This window comes from Aethalodelphis obliquidens, unplaced genomic scaffold (genome assembly GCF_003676395.1).
Source record: "Aethalodelphis obliquidens isolate GAN/ISIS:26980383/991018 unplaced genomic scaffold, ASM367639v1 scaffold18, whole genome shotgun sequence".
In the NCBI taxonomy this organism is placed as follows: Eukaryota; Metazoa; Chordata; class Mammalia; order Artiodactyla; family Delphinidae; genus Aethalodelphis; species Aethalodelphis obliquidens.
In genome coordinates, this window is record NW_020837962.1 from 6982469 (window position 1) to 7000465 (window position 17997).

A 17997-nucleotide genomic window follows, 5' to 3' on the forward strand; every position below is an offset into this window, starting at 1 on the left:
ACTTCATTACTGTGGCAAAGCCCATGTGTACACCTTGACATAATCAGCTGTACATGTACCATCTGAGGGTTCATTTTTTTAAATGGAAGTAGAGTTGATTTACAATGTTGTGTTAGTTTCTGGTGTACAGCACAGTGATTCAGTTATACATATACATACATTCTTTTCTATATTCTTTGCCATTATGGTTTATTGCAGGATATTGAATATAGGTTCCCTGTGCTATATAGCAAGTTCTTGTTGATTATCTATTTTATATATAGTAGTGCATATCTGCTAATCCCAAACTCCTAATCTAGCCCTCCTCCACCCTCTTCCCCCTTTGGTAACCAGAAGTTTGTTTTCTATGTCTGTGGGTCTGTTTCTATGCTGTATATAAGTTCATTTGTGTCATATTTTAAATTCCACATATAAGTGATATCATGTGGTATTTGTCTTTCTCTTTCTGACTTACTTCACTTAGTATGATCATCTCTAGGTCCATCCATACCATATGAATTGCTGGGTTGACTTATGTTGCCTAACTTTGTGAGTTTTATTTTTAATAAAGTGTTTCAAGCATAGACAAGTATATAGAATATTATGAAGAGCACCTATGTTCTTACAAATCACCGTTTTCAAACCAACATTTTATTGTATTTGCCTTAGATATTCCTTCTATTGTTTTAATAAATAAAACACTGGAGATAGGTCCCAAAATTCCACTCCTAGTTATTTCCCCAATTTAAATGAAAAGTTATGGTGTCACAAATATCTATACATATATGTTTACAGTGGTCTTACTTAAAATCACCCAGATCTTGAAAGAATCCAAATGTCTTTCAGCGGGTGAATGGATAACAGTGTGGTATGTCTGTTCAATGGACTATTACTCAGCAACAAAAATCAATAAACTACTGATAAAGCAACAATGTAGATAAATCTCAAGTGCACTGTTTGGCGAGAGAAGCCATACTCAAAAGTCTGTGTACTGTTCGATTCCACATTTTTAATAACATTTTGGAATAGTTAACTATACAGACAAGAAAACAAATTAGTGGTTGGCAGAGGCTGGGGGTGGGGAGAAGTGCTGATGACAAAGTGACATGAAGGAATTTGGGGGGAGGGGTAATGAACGTGTTCTCTAGCTTGATTTTGGTGGTGGTCACTTCATTTTGTTTGACAGAAAACTCATATACCATAAAGAGTGATTCACTGCATGAAATTTATACTTCAATAAAAAAAGAATATAGTAAATTAAAAATGTGTTGAAGTGGAGTGTGCATGTGTGTAATTATACATTATTGACAAGTGACAAGAATAAAAGTGCTCGAATGGAACTAATACAACATTGTAAATCAACTATACTCCAATAAAAATTTAAGAAAACACTGCTCAATTGGGTGTAAGATAGGTTCAAGGATGTATTGTACAACATGGGGTACATAGTCAATATTTTGTGATGACTGCAAATGGAAAGAACTATTTAAAAAGTGTACAAAAATAAAAAAACTAAAAAACAATTTTTAAAAATCCAGTACTGAACTAGTCACTGAAAAAAGAAAAAAAAGAATAAAAGTGCCTGGTTTTCTGAGAATATGGGATGGGAGATCCACAGATATAGGGCTGAATCCCGTGTGGATGTGAGGGTGAAGGAGGATGCCGTATAAGCTTTCTTTGGGTAAGTGATCTTTGAGCCAATATCTGTAAGCTGAAGAGAAGTGCTCAATCCAAAAGGTCTAGTGGGAACCAGATAATAATTAGGATAATAACACCTTTATATTCAATGCTTGCTTGGTGTAGGTGTTGATGTTTAACATATTTTGTTCGAGATCCTTACAGGTCTGCAATGAAAGTATCATGATGTCATTTTGCTCATGGACAAAAAACAGTTCAGATCAGGAAAGCCACTTGCCCAAGGTCACAGAGATAAATAACATGGTGAGACCAGGATTCAAAGTCAAGTCTGTATGACTTCAACTTCCTTGTTCTTTCATTCTGCTGTCCTGCTCTATCTTCCTTCTCAGACTCCAAACCCTCAGATGAATACTAGGGGAGAAGAGATCATCTTATAGTTTTCCCATCTCTGACATACTAAAATACTAAAATACAGGTAAGCCTCATCACTGGTTGAACAGACTAAGAAGAGCCAAGCTACCCCTTTCCTGTAGCTTCTCCCAGCCTGCTTTTCAATGCTAGATTCATGTCTTCTGCAGTTGATATTTCTGCTGAGCCCAGTGGTTTTCTTCTTCAACAAGTTTTTACAATAAACTCAGGCAGAGATTGCTATCAAAGGGCAGGTATGAATGAGTTCCATTAGGAAATGAACAATTATAGTGTAGAATTAATTTAATAACTACCATATTGAATGTACTCCAATCTGTACCATTTTGCCCATCTTTAGCTCTATCTGAAAACCTTAGTTATCAGGTTGGAATTGTAGTTTTTTTAAGGTATAAATCCCAAAGATTCTGATCTTTTAAAATTTATATGTGTACACACATGCACACACACATACACACATATATGAATGTATACATATGTATTTAAGACATCTATATCTATCTATCTATATATACTTATAGGTGTATGTGTATTTGCTTACTTGTGTTCACATTAAAAACGTATCTGCTGTATATACTTCTCCCACGAAATAAGGGAATTAGGAAGAATTTATAAAAGTAGATTCAGGGTATTTTTGAAAAGGGTGACAAGACCATTTATTGGGGAAAGAAAAGTCTCTTCAACAAATGGTGCTGGTATCACTGGGATCTCTTGCATGTGGATAACCACATGCAAGAGAATGAAGCTGAATCACTACCTCACACCATATAAAAAATTAACCCCAAATAAATCAAAGGCGAAAATGTAAGAGTTAAAACAATAAAAACCTTAAAAAGAAGCAAAGGTGTATATCTACCTGACAAAAAGATAAAATAAATAAATTAGACTTCATCAAAATTAAACACTTTTGTGCATCTATTAAGAAAGTGAAGAGAGGGCAGACAGCAGAAGCAAGAAGAACTGCAATCCTGCAGCCCATGGAACGAAAACCACATTCACAGAAAGATAGACAAAATGAAAAGGCAGAGGACTTTGTACCACATGAAGGAATAAGATAAAACCCCAGAAAAACAACTAAATGAAGTGGAGATAGGCAACCTTCCAGAAAAAGAATTCAGAATAATGATAATGAAGTTTATCCAGGACCTCGGAAAAAGAATGGAGGCAAAGATCAAGAAGATGCAAGAAATGTTTAACAAAGACCTAGAAGAATTAAAGAATAAACAAACAGAGATGAACAATACAATAACTGAAATGAAAACTACACTAGAAGGAATCAATAGCAGAATAACTGAGGCAGAAGAACAGATAAGTGACCTGGAAGACAGAATGGTGGAATTCACTGCCACAGAACAAAATAAAGAATAAAGAATGAAAAGAAATGAAGACAGCCTAAGAGACCTCTGGGACAACATTAAACGTACCAACATTCACATTATAAAGGTCCCAGAAGGAGAAGAGAGACACAAAGGACCTGAGAAAATATTTGAAGAGATTAGAATCAAAAACTTCCCTAACATGGGAAAGGAAATAGCCACCCAAGTCCAGGAAGCCCAGAGAGTCCCAGGCAGGATAAACCCAAGGAGAAACATGCCAAGACACATAATAATCAAACTGACAAAAATTAAAGACGAAGAAAAATTATTAAAAGCAACAAGGGAAAAACAACAAATAGAATACAAGGTAACTCCCATAAGGTTAACAACTGATTTTCTCAGCAGAAACTCTACAAGCCAGAAGGGAGTGGCACAATATATTTAAAGTGATGAAAGGGAAGAACTTACAACCAAGATTATTCTACCTGGCAAGGATCTCATTCAGATTCAACAGAGAAATCAAAAGTTTTACAGACAAGCAAAAGCTAAGAGAATTCAGCACCACCAAACCATCTCTACAGCAAATACTAAAGGAACTTCTCTAAGTGGGAAACACAAGAGAAGTAAAGGACCTACAAAAACAAACCAAAAACAATTAAGAAAATGGTAATACGAACATACATATTGATAATTACCTTAAATGTGAATGGATTAAATGCTCCAACCAAAAGACACAGGTTTGCTGAATGGATCGAAAAACAAGACCCATATATATGCTGTCTATAAGAGACCCACTTCAGACCTAGGGACACATACAGACTGAAAGTGAGGGGATGGAAAAAGATATTCCATCCAAATGAAAATCAAAAGAAAGCTGCAGTGGCAACACTCATACCTGATAAAATAGACTTTAAAATAAAGAATGTTACAAGAGACAAGGAAGCACACACACTACATCATGATTAAGGGATCAATCCAAGAAGACGATATAACAATTATAAATATATATGCACCCAACATAGGAGGACCTCAATACATAAGGCAACTGCTAACAACTCTAAAAGAGGAAATCGACAGTAACACAATAATAGTGGAGGACTTTAACCCCTCACTTACACCAATGGACAGATCATCCAAAATGAAAATAGAATGAAATTAGAACACTCCCTAATACCATACACAAAAATAAACTCAAAACGGATTAAAGACCTAAATATAATTCCGGACACTATAAAACTCTTAGTGGAAAACATAGGAAGTACACTCTTTGACATAAATCACAGCAAGATCTTTTTTGACCCACCTCCCAGAGTAACGGAAATAAAAACAAAAATAAACAAATGAGACCTAATGAAATTTAAAAGCTTTTGCATAGCAAAGGGAACTACAAACAAGACAAAAAGACAACCCTCAGAATGGGAGAAAATATTTGGGAACAAATCAACGGACAAAGGATTAATCTCCAAAATATATAAACAGCTCATGCAGCTCAATATTATAAAAAAACAAACAACCCAATCCAAAAATAGGCAGAAGACCTAAATAGACATTTCTCCAAAGAAGACATACAGATGGTCAAGAGGCACATGAAAAGCTGCTCAACATCACTAATCATTAGAGAAATGCAAATCAAAACTACAATGAGGTATCACCTCACACCAGTTAGAATGGGCATCATCAGAAAATCTACAAACAACAAATGCTGGAGAGGATGTGGAGAAAAGGGAGCCCTCTTGCACTGTTGGTGGGAATGTAAATTGATACAGCCATTGTGGAGAACAGTATGGAGGTTCCTTAAAAACCTAAAAATAGGGGCTTCCCTGGTGGCGCAGTGGTTGAGAGTCCGCCTGCCGATGCAGGGGACGCGGGTTCGTGCCCCAGTCCGGGAGGAGCCCACATGCCGCGGAGCGGCTGGGCCCGTGAGCCATGGCCGCTGAGCCTGCGCGTCCGGAGCCTGTGCTCCGCAACGGGAGAGGCCACAACAGTGAGAGGCCCGCGTACCGCAAAAAAAAAAAAAAAAAAAAAAAAAAACCTAAAAATAGAATTACCATATGACCCAGCAATCCCACTACTAGGCACATACCCAGAAAAAAACATAATTCAAAAAGACCCGTGCACCCCAATGTTCATTGCAGCACTATTTACAATAGGCAGGTCATGGAAGCAACCTAGATGCCCATCAACAGATGAATGGATAAAGAAGATATGGTACATATATAAAATGGAATATTACTCAGCCATAAAAAGGAACAAAACTGGGCCATTTGTAGAGATGTGGATGGACCTAGAGACTGTCATACAGAGTGAAGTAAGTCAGAAAGTATATTAACGCATATATGTGGCATCTAGAAAAATGGTACAGATGAACTAGTTTGCAAGACAGAAATAGAGACACAGACGTAGAGAACAAATGTATGGACACCAAGGGGGAATGGGGCGGTGGGGGATTGGGGTGGATGAATTGGGAGATTGGTATTGACATATATACACTAATATGTATAAAATAGATAGTAAGAACCTGCTGTATAAAATAAATTAATTAATTAAATTAGATTTTAAAAAAAGAAAGTGAAAAGAAAAGCCACAGAATAGGAGAAAATATGCAAACCATATATCTGATAAGGGTCTAGTACTCAAAATATATAAAGAACTCTTAAAACTCAACCTAAAAAAAGTTAAGTAATCTAATTAAAATCAGCAAAGGACTTGAATAGACATGCCTCAAAAGAGGATATGCAAATGACTGAACAGCATATGCAGAGATGCTCAACATCATTAGTCACCAAGGAGATGCAAATTAAGATCACAGTAAGATACTACTTTACACCCACTAAGATGACTACCATCACAAGACACAATTACGCATGTCAGAAGATGTGGTACATATATACAATGGAATATTACTCAGCCATTAAAAAGAATGAAATAATGCCACTTGCAGCAACATGGATGGACCTAGAGATTGTCATACTGAGTGAAGGAAGTCAGAGAAAGAGAAGTATCATATGATATCCCTTATATGCAGAATCTAAAAAGAAATGATACAAATGAACTTATTTACAAAACAAAATCAGATTCACTGACTTAGAGAATGAATTTATGGTCACGGGGCGGGAGGGGGGAAGCACGGGGAGAAGCGATAGTTAGGGAGTTTGGGATCAACATGTACACACTTCTATATTTAAAATGGATAACTAACAAGGACCTACTGTATAGCACAGGGAACTGTTTAACGTTATGTGGCAGCCTGGACGGAAGGGGACTTTGGGGGAGAATGGATACATGCATAGGTATGGCTGAGTCCCTTTGCTGTGCACCTGAAATTATCACAAACTGTTAATCGGCTATACTGCAGTATGAAATAAAAAGTTTAAAACAAACTGAAGTGAAAAAAAAAGTATGTGGAGAAATTGGAGCTCTCATGCACTGCTGGTGGGAATGTAAGATAGTAAAGCACCTATGGAAATCAGTTTGTCAGTTTCTCAAAAATTAAACACAAAGTTACCAATTGACCCAGCAATTCTACTCCTATGGGTACATCCAAGAGAATTGAAAGCATATGTTCACATAAAAAATCACACATGAAAGTTCATAGCAGCATATTCATAATAGCCAAAATGTAGAAACAACCCAAAAGTCCATCAACTGATAAATGCATACACAGAATGTTTAGGAAGGGGATGGTAGGCAGGAAAGGAAAGGTCGCTTGCAGTAAGTGATTTCTAAGTTCTGTTTGTTTGCCTAAGACCTCAGGCTCTGAAGTCTGAAAGACCCATATGAAGATTCACTAACTAGCTGTGTGTCACTGACCAAATTACTCAAACCTCTGAGCCTCAGATTCTGCACCTTCCCCTTGGGGATAATTCCATTAATCTTAAAACATCATTATGGGGATTAAGAGAGTCAGTGGATCTACAGTGGAACTTCATCTGGTCAAGGCCTTTCCCAAAGATGAAACTTCACCAATCCCATGGGACCCAAGCCACCATCATGAATTAATGCAGACATGCTCAGAGAGGTACCCTCCTGAGAAGTTAAGTTGTTACCATGACAATGAGCCCCTTTCCACTTTTCTCTATGGGATCCATGTCCTTCTGCCTGTTCAACTGTGTCCTCTCCGTAGAGTGACACCAAGGTGCCTTTCTGGTCAGTTGACTCTGATGCATCTTGTCAATTCACAGCAGTGTCCCCCATGCAGTGTTATTTCTTTAAACATGTTCCCATAGTTCTTTTGATTTTTTTTTTTAGAAGGAAGAAAACACCTTCAGTAATCAGGTTTTCTCAGATTTTCTACTTCATGATCTTGATTGGGTGAAACACTTGAAAATTATGTAAAGAGGCTCCGAACAAGGTGAGTCAAACAGAATTGGATCTAATTCCATGTAACTTCTAGGTCACCATCACTAAATGCAGAGTCGTTTTGTGGCAGCCTAGCAAGGGAAAAGTTACAGCCATTCCCATCTTAATGAGAAATCGAGTGTTGAAGGGGCTTCGTCTCAGAGGCTGTAGATGTTTTTGACTTATGACATAAGACATTGGTAAAAAGAAACAGCCAAAGGAAGCCTACTCTTGTTAAATGTAAAATTATGTTAAAAGCACAAAGCAAATTCATGTTCTAAGGAGAAGAGAGTTGGACCAAACAGTTATGAAGATAAAAGAATAAAATACAAAATATAACTGGATGGTGAAAGAAGGCTCTGGTCAAAGTGCTCCATACACTGAAATGGTTAGACTCAGTATCATAGAAGAAAGAAACAAATACTCCTTTGGAGATATATATATATATATATATATATATATATATATTTATATACATATATATATGAATTAAAATATAGCTGAAATTTCTTTCTCATATTATATTATGAACATATTCAAACATAGCGAAATACTGAAAGACTAGCACAGTGCATACACATACCACTCCGAGGTGACAATTGTTAAAATTTGGCCCAATTTGCTTTCTGTATACTTCTCTCCATATATGTATATGCATATGTGTTTTTTGCTGACCCAGTTGAAAGTAAGTTGCAGACATCATGACACTTCATTTCTAAAGTCTCCAGCATACATCTAAAAAGCAGGACCTTCTCCTACGTAACTTAAACAGGCTTTTAAAGTCACAGTCCATAAATCTTTCAGATCATAAAACTAAAAGAAAAATATTCATTTTGCTGTCTGTGAATTGTCTTTGGTCTAGAATGACTCTGGGCAAAATACATTTTGGCTTTGGCTTTGTAATCTCACTGGGTCTATTCAGTGTGTGTGATTTATTTATAGATGGGACAGAATAGTAGGTCTGAGTGGCCCCCTCCCTGAAGGGACAGGAAATAAGGTCATCCTGTGGGGTTTAAAATATGGCATCAATACATGAAAAATTTGAGTATGGAGTATAATATTGGTCTAATGACACAGAATGATGATGAGGCCTGCAAGCCTGGGTTTGTTTGAATAGATATGTTAGGATAAATTGTAAGTTCTTCCGAAGGGGCTGGCGATGGTTAAGAAAGGGTTACAGACTCTAGGGTTAGTGTCCAGCCAGGCCCTGTGCCAAGGAGATGGGATGCTAGTAAGTCACCCTAAGAAACTGGGTATCTGAGCTCATTTAACCTGCATGTGATGTAGATGTATCTGGAGATCACAGATAGGTGGCATGAAGTAACCAATTCCCATATTAAAACCAAACCAAACCAAACTCCCCTTGCCCTTGTTCAGAAACTCATGCTTACCAAGTAACCTTTGGAGGTAACTTGGCATCCCCTATAGCTTCCTTGGCCAGGCCAAGATCATTATCCCAAGTACTTGGCAGTTCCAGTCCTCATGTTTAATTCATAAATTGGTCTCTGATATTATTCATTCATTCATTTAGTGAGTTCTCTAAGTCCCTACTACGTGTGTGCTATTTTGATGAATCATCATCATCACCATCTTCCTAACTGATCTATAAAATGAGTATTTTCCAATGTTCAGCATTATTCTAAGGGGCTCACATGGCTTTATCTCATTAATCACCCCATTCCCCCAAACATTCTAAGACAGATAGCTTTTCAGGATTTAAAAAATCTGGAAATTGAGGTTCAGAGAGTTAGAATCAGGATCTGAATTCAGTCTGAATCTAGATGGCCAGGTCTTACTGTGAGTCAGATGAAACCTGCCTAGAATACTGACAACAAAGAAGTTTTGAACTTTCGGGATGAAAACACCATCTCTGGACAGTGGCTAGAGAAAATTTCACCACAGCAAATTTCAGAACCAGAGACCTGGCCAGTCAGCTTTCCCCAGTAAATACCTCCTCTTCTGTATTAAGTCGTACCTTTATCTAAGATTCATATGTGAAATAAACCTTATTAGATTTCAATGATACACAATTGTGAATAGTCTGGTTCAACCAGTCTTATTCATTATTTTAATACCAAAATAATATACTTGAGGGTCAGTGGAAAAGTACAGGTGGGGAGAGAGAAGGGTGATCCCCTTAACTGGACTGACTAGAGTGAGTGATTATAAAAACAACATACACATTCAGTAAAGTAAGCTTGGAAGACTCCCTGCTTGGGAATACTTTGTCAACTGCTCAGTTGATTCACTGTACATATTTGAAATAAAACTGCATCATTGTGTCTTTTATAGTAAGATTTTATGATTTAGATTTAGTGTTGTATGCTGATCATCCTTTAGTTAAACTAAACTTTTATTAGTTTTCTATTGTTGCATAACAAATGACCATAAACTTAGCAGCTCAAAACAGCTCTCATTGATCATCTTCAGGAGGTCATCCTCATTCAGTTCCTTATGGTTGTAAGACTGTGGCCCTCAGCTCCTGGAGGCTACCCCTCTCCATAGGCTACTCCTCCCACAACACGGCTGTTTGTTAACTTCCTTGACAGCTTCAGAGGGAATATCTCTGATGCTACATTTTCTTTGAAGGACTCAACTGATTAGACCAGGCCCACCCAGTATCATTTCCCTCGTAATTCCCTCAGAATCAATGGATTAGTAACCTAGTTACGGGATCGATATTTTATTATAGTCACAGATATCGCCCACGCTCAAGGTGAGAGGATTATACAAGGTTGTGGGACATTGCACGTTGGAATTTGGGAAGGGAGGTCCCCTTAGAATTCTGCCTATTACAATTTAATACTGCTTGTACCTGCTTCTTTCCCTTTATTCCACCTGACACTATTCCAGCTGAAACCCTTATCACCTCACCCTCACATTTCTGAAAGTGCTTCATGGTAGGTGTTCCAAGACGTTTCTTTACAGTTTCTATAGTTTGGGTTTGTTTGTTTGTTTGTTTTCACTTATCCACACTGCACCTTCCTAATGTCTGTTCAGATTTTGTACTTAATTCAAGGTGTAGCTGATGTCCAAGAGAGAGGGTTTGCCAGAATCAATTCAAACAATACTTAAGTCATTGGGTAGGTTACCTATTTGCATGAATTGTCAAACATGTTGGCTTATCCGACTCACCTGGATGCTCCAGATAATAACGTATCAGAAAGGAAAAAAAAAAAAAAAAACTCACATTTTAAGTTATAGAAAAAGACCCAAACTCATGAGCTGTGCTGAAAATCTGGCTTCATTAGCAGGTACTCAGAACATCCAGATAACATGCTGTGAGCTGTGCTCCCTCCAGAAATGTGAGTGCAGAGGACTCCCAGAGGCAGCTTAATTTGCCCAACCTACTTCAAAATTAGATTTATTCGGTTACGAATTGTACATGTTAAATGAGCATAACCATTAAACAAGGAGGACTTTCTGGGCTAAATAGCTGAGCATTTAATGGTTCACCATGGCATTACCATTTTTATAGTCTATTCAGGCAATGGGAAGAATATCAGCAGAATGAGGAATCAGGTAATTTATGTACGTGTTTTAGAAATCACCGCGTGCCTGGGTAAAAAGTCAAGTCCCCTTCTCACCTAATAAAATCTGACAGAGACACTGGAAAGACGTCCGTCTGTATCAGACACAGAGGACTTCTCCTCATGACCATGAACAGAATTTTCTTCTCTTCCTTTCCTAAATCGATGCTTTGGAGAATTCAAATATTCTGGGTCCTGGACTTCAGTGTTTTTTCCCTCTGATCTATTTGCAATCAGATTGAGGAAGGCAGAGAGTCATTATTAAGAATTAGAAGAACCATTTTCTAAGTTGCTGCCTTAACTTTTGCAATTTAAACCTAAAGTAAGGTAACTCCTAAATCTCCTGCTATCCCCAAATGAAACTTGCCGTGTCGACTTCACCTTGGGCTGATTTTCCCCTGAATTGTAAAATCCATGGACAGAGGACATGTGACTCTGGTGTAGCCAGCAGCCATGTGTTTGGGGGATTTTAAAAGATAAATAAAGGGGGAGGGGAAAGAAACTGCCCCCAAACACCAAAATTAGAGTCATTTAAAAACATCTAACTTGTGAGTAGTACTAAGAGTGAAATCACTCTCCAGGTAGCAGAGCTTTTCACAAATGGTTTGCTTGATCACAACAGGGGATATGCAGAAGATGTCACATGCAGAGTCACAGTGCTAGATCCCAGGGTCCCCAAGAAGCCATATTTTGCACAGCAGCTTCAGGGAGTTAGCCTGGAGCGGGTAAATGGTATCTACCACCTCCAAGACATCAGGGCTACATTTCCAGTTGGAGAATTCCACCCTGAAAATGGAGCCATTGGGACTCGGAGGAAGAAAGAGAGGAGGTAAGGGGATCCCAAGGTCCCAAAACAATAAGGCAGCCTCACAGAATAAGGAAAACCAGGCTTTCAACACATCTACAAATATGGAAACATTTCTCTTTGGTATTGGCTGTGGTTTGAACAGATGCTGGAAACATAAAAGAAATGGACATTCTGCTACAAAGAGACTCATTCTTTTTTTTTTTTTTTACATTGAAGTATGATTGATTTACAATATTTTGTTAATTTCTGCTACATGGGAAACAGATTCAGTCATGCATATATATACATTCTTTTTTAAAGATTATTTTCCATTATGGTTTATCATGGGATATTGAATATAGTTCTCTGTGCTATACAGTAGGACCTTGTTTTTTATCCACTCTATATATAATAAGCTTACATCTAAAGAGACTCCTTCTTTAAAGCTGAGCTCAACTGTCTGCTCCTTTGTGAGGACTCGCCCTGTCTCCACGTAACAGTGACCTCTATTTTTGTGCCACCACTGAAGGAGCCAGTGAAGTCACCAGCTCTACCTTGTGAAACACTTAAACATTTATTGCAATTATCAGTGTACATGTCTTTTGTTCCCAGAGAGCAAGATGTGTCCAATTGTTTACGTACAATCTGATTTGTTGACTCCCCTTGTGCTTGGCGGATGTGAAAGCCCAGGTGATTGCTAGAGTGACAACTGATATCAATATTTAGAATTATACATTATCTCATATTTATTAAGCTCATATGATGCACTGACACCTATGCTAAAGGATCGACATATTCTAACTTCATGACATTTGCATTTATTGGAGAGCTTTGATATGGACCAGGCTTTACATATCTTATTTCGTTTTCTTTTCTTTCTTCCAAGGAAAGTACCTGTGAGATAGGCACTCTCATCTTTAGTCTGCAGATGTGAAAACTGAGGCTTACAGAGATGAAGGCGGGTATTTGAGTGAAGGTAGTTAGAAGTCATAAAGTCAGGGACTTCCCTGGTGATCCACTGGGTAAGACCCCGCGCTTCCAATGCAGGGGGCCCGGGTTCGATCCCTGGCCAGGGAACTAGATCCCGCATGCGTGCTGCAACTAAGAAGTCTGCATGCCACAACTAAAGATCCTGCCTGCCGCAACTACGACCCAGTGCAGCCTAAATAAATAAATATTTAAAAACAAAAGAAGTCATAAAGTCAGACGTCAGACCCACTTATGTCTGACTCTAAGCCTCATAGTGTGGACTAACTGAACTAATTAATCCATCAGTAAGGGACTACTGCCCTGGTATCAGATCACTTGCACCCAAAGCTCAGTTCTGTATGTGGCTGTGAACTGTGAAAAAATCACTAACCTCTCAAGCCTCTGCAAAGTGAGGGTGGTAACAGGATGTATCTCACGGGGGTAAGAGTGAGGAATAACGACAAGCATGCAAGAACTTGGCTCGGCATCTGGTCCATAGACACTGCTCAGTAATCATCTGCTAGCATCCTTGTATTCACTGCTATTATCACCATTGCTCATTATTTTTCTGTTGCTCCCTCGTTCCATCATTATCTTATCATGTGTGTGTGTTTCACAGCTTTATTGAGGTTTAATTTACTTACCATAAAATTCACCCATTCTAAGTGTGCAGTCTGATGAGTTTTAGTAAATGTACATAGTTGTGAGACGGTCACTACTGTTCATTGCTGGGAAATTTCCATCAATCAAAGAAGCTCCCTCATGCCCATTTGCAGTCAACCCCTGAACCTGCTTCCAGCCCCCAGGCAACCACTGACCTGCTGTCTGTCTTTAGAGTTTCATCTTTTCTAGATTTCTACATTGATTTTTTTTTTCCTCAAGCTCTGGTCCCTCCGTATTAAACACCTTATCATTTGTTAAACAGGCAAATTCCCAGGCTCCCCCAGAGGCTTACTCAATGGGCTACAAGTAGGACCAGGAAATCTCCATAATTAATCAGCAACACAGGGGGCTTCCTGATACTATAAAATGGGAGAGGCCTCATCTGTAAATTCCAAGGGTACCAGGTTGCCCCTGGCAGGACTGAGTCAGATCCTGGCTAACAAAGCCCACGAGGCTGAACAGAGAGATGGAGGGGAAGGCTCGTTTTCCCTGGAGGGCTTATCTGGGTGATGACTCCCATCATTGTTCTTCTGGAACACGTCCCTCCCTCAGAGGAGGCAACCTGGCAGCACCTTCCTCGGAGGCGCTCCCACGGGACCCTGAGGACAGACCTTCCCTGGCTCCCATTACTTCTTTCTCCCTGGAGAAAAGACAACCCTGCCACATAAAAGGCTGATTTCTCCTTGAGCCATCCCGGGAGACCAGAGCTTCCAGTCAGAGCTGTTCTTGCAGGATTTGCAAACCACCTTCTTAGATCACTGTCTTTACAGAGCCTGCTAAGGATGCAGTAAGTCTTAGCTGAATAAAGTGACAATTTTAAAGAATCCCAGGGGGACAACACTCTGTGTCAGGGAGGCCTCTGTGACCAGGCTCCAGTCAGGACTGGGACCCCCTGAGGACCTGGAGACTTCTCTAGCCATCGTGCCCCTACACTGTGTGCAGTCTAGAAGGGCACAGGGCTTGGGTCAAGTTTCATCTGAGTCAGGGTTACAAATTCAAATGCCTACAGGGGCTAGGCAGGTAAAGGAGAGTAGCAGAAGGAGACGGCTGTGGGGACTTGCAGGGTGCATGTGTCATCCGGGAGACATGACTGCTACCCATTCATTGTCAACTGTCCCTGTGAAGGTTGAAGTCCCAATGTTATGAGAGCTTCTGATTTCTTAAGACATGCTGCAACCCAGACTCGCATGTACACATTTTATAATTGACAATTCAATTTTTTTTTTAAAGTACAGGACATACAAAACCTCTGTGGGCTGTATCCAGTACTCGGGTCACTCAGCATACCATATGAACTAGGTGGTCTTTTTGGCTGTTTTCATCATACCTATGGAGCTAGGAAATGTGTCCCAATGCAAGGGCACAGGAGACGGCTTCATAATGACCTGCACTTGAGGCCCAGCTCTGCCATTACTGATCACATTGACCAATCACAAACTCTTTATATATGCCAACACCCTCCTCTGAAAGGCAGGAAAAGGCACACCTACTTATCATTGGTCCTTGTGAAAATTAAATGAAGAGTTCACCTTCAAGTATCCGAGCGAGGTAAAACCACAAGCCAGTGCTATAAATATCTGAAAGTGATTTCCTTAACTAGAAATCTTGATGTAGCCCATCTCTTGCTCCCCCGCACCCAAGACCTCCTAGAAGCTGTCTGGTATTCAGTTCTCACGAATTCCTCAGTATCCGGGAAAGAGTAAACCAAGAGGGCATCCTTTACTTTTCCCTCCTTTGATGGGGAAATGTAGTAGGAGCATCTGGGAGGAAAGGAGTGAAACAAAAGAAGCAAAAAAAAAAAAAAAAAAAGAGTCTGAGCAATCTATGAGGGAAATGAATTGAAAGATGAGAATCAATCTGAGTGCATCTCCACAGTGATACACAATGTGTGTATCCATCCTAGACCATAAAGGAATGATCTTGGGCTATTTAAAAAAACCTCTAAGTCTATATAGAGCACTATTTCTAACAAAGAAAGCACTCTCCTCTGGATGAACATTTTCCTCCAATCTACAACCTCAGGCTATAGGAAAAAAAAGCAGACATAATACTAAATACTCAGCCCTCAACCTGTGGCCCTGCGTACAGTCCCCTCCATGACTGGAAAGGAGTCAAGAAATCAGTTACATGTTATGAAAGCACTAGACCTGGATAGATCTATCCAAACAGGAGGGAAATAAAGGAAAAGTTTTCAAGGTAAATCCAGGAGGAGAGGAATAAGAAAATGGTTAAATAAATAAACGTAAAAAATTGAAAAAAAAAAAAGAAAAGAGCTCAACCTGGAAAGTTATCTAATACAACAGGAAAAAAAAAAAGGATTTGCAGAAATGTTCAAGCACTAGATCCACTTAACTAGAACACATTTTAAAATAATAATTCAAAGACAAGATGAACGGACAAATAAAAATATAAATGAGAGATATCACATGCAAGGACAAAAATGAGGAACAGTAAGCAACTGAAATGATGATATCCTGAAAGATAATATCTTTTAGATCTGATCTAAGAGAAGGGTTTGGTACAAACCGGGTGTGAAAATTACAAAAGATTCAAGCAGTCAGAGAGATGATATTAGTGGGAGACCAAAAAAAAAAAAAAAATTGAAATAGAGAGAATGACTTTCCTTCTAGGAAAGAACTCAAAAAATGGAACCAGAAAAATAAAAGTTTTCCAAGATATAATACAAGAAAAAATTTCTGACATAAAACCAAGTCCATACAATTCAGGGAAAAAACATTTTAGAAGAAAATATGATACCAAATGGTCAGTATGAGGCATACTTTGTTTATATTATTGAATATAAAGATTTTTAAAAGGACTTTTTTTCCAAGTCTTTAAGGAGTCAAAGAAAATCATCTACAAAGAGTGAAACTCTGACTGGTCTCAGCTTTCTCCAAAATAAAATTTAATGCTAGAAAAAAATGGAGTAATATGTATACAAATGAGATTCAGGAATAATCCCTGCCAAGGATTTTGTTCTAAAAGTAACACACAGTAAGTATTCATAAAAAAATACTTAGGGAACAGAGCTTTTCAAAGAAAATTAGCCCTCACCATGTCATGGTGTATCGGCAACACCTAGAAATAAAGGCAGAATGTGAGCCCCACCACAAACCTACTGAGTCATAATCTTCATTTTTAACAAGCTCCCCAGATGGTTCACTTGTGTATCAATGTTTGACAGCACTTGTGAGAGCAGTTAAAACAAAGAATTCAGGAATGAAGAAATTGTGGTCAAAAGACTATTAACGTTGTCTCTCTTTCAATACAATACTAACAATTAGCAATTATGAAAATCATGGTTACAGAATAAAATGTAACTGTCATCATCCTTGGCAATGTCAAAATTAATAATAATAACTAAAAAATTTGGAAGTGGTGGAGAAGTGAGGTCAGGAGAAATTTGTGTTAAGAGCTTCCTCTTTTACGACAGAGAACCAAATGACATCATCTAAAAAGCAAAAGTAGTTTAAAACGCAGTAACAACTCCAATTTCTTAATGTTTTTGTAACATGGTTTCTTTACATTAGAGGAGCCTTTTAGGAAATTATATTTCCTGCAATGAAAAAACATTTATTTGAATCTCACCTATATCATTAAATTCACGTTAGTGTATTTTCCCATTTTTAACTCCAAGTACTATGAAATGTGATTCTTTTAGATGAACCTAGGGCAGGACAGGAATAAAGACGCAAACATAGAGAATGGACTTGAGGACACGGTGGATGAGGGGGTAGGGTAAGGTGGGACGAAGTGAGAGAGTAGCATTGACATATATACACTATCAAATGTAAAATGGATGGCTACTGGGAAGCAGCTGCATGGCACAGGGAGATCAGCTCGGTGCTTTGTGACCACCTAGAGGGGTGGGAGGGAGACGCAAGAGGGAGGGGATATGAGGATATATGTTACGTATAGCTGATTCACTTTGTTATACAGCAGAAAGTAACACAACATTGTAAAGCAATTATACTCCAATAAAGATGTAAAAAACAAAATAGCCTGTTAGGTTAATGTGTTTCTCTATTCTTAAATCTGTGTCAATGAACAAAATGATACTGAGTATGATATTCACCTAATATTAATGATGGCTCTTTAGGATGATAATATATGGGGTGATTTGCAAATGCCTTCTCTCTATTTTACTTAGTATTTTTTAAATGAGTATGCATTTATTTTATAAAAGCAATAAAGCTGTAAGTCATCTTAAGGTCACACGTCCTGTTTCTACTACAGTAAGCTCAGTCTTTGGTTCAAAGTTCTCTTCTCTGAGGCTTCCAGACAATCATGCTTAGTCCCTTCTATCTGTCTCCAGCCTCCTGAAACCTCATTAAACTGAAACACTGAAGAG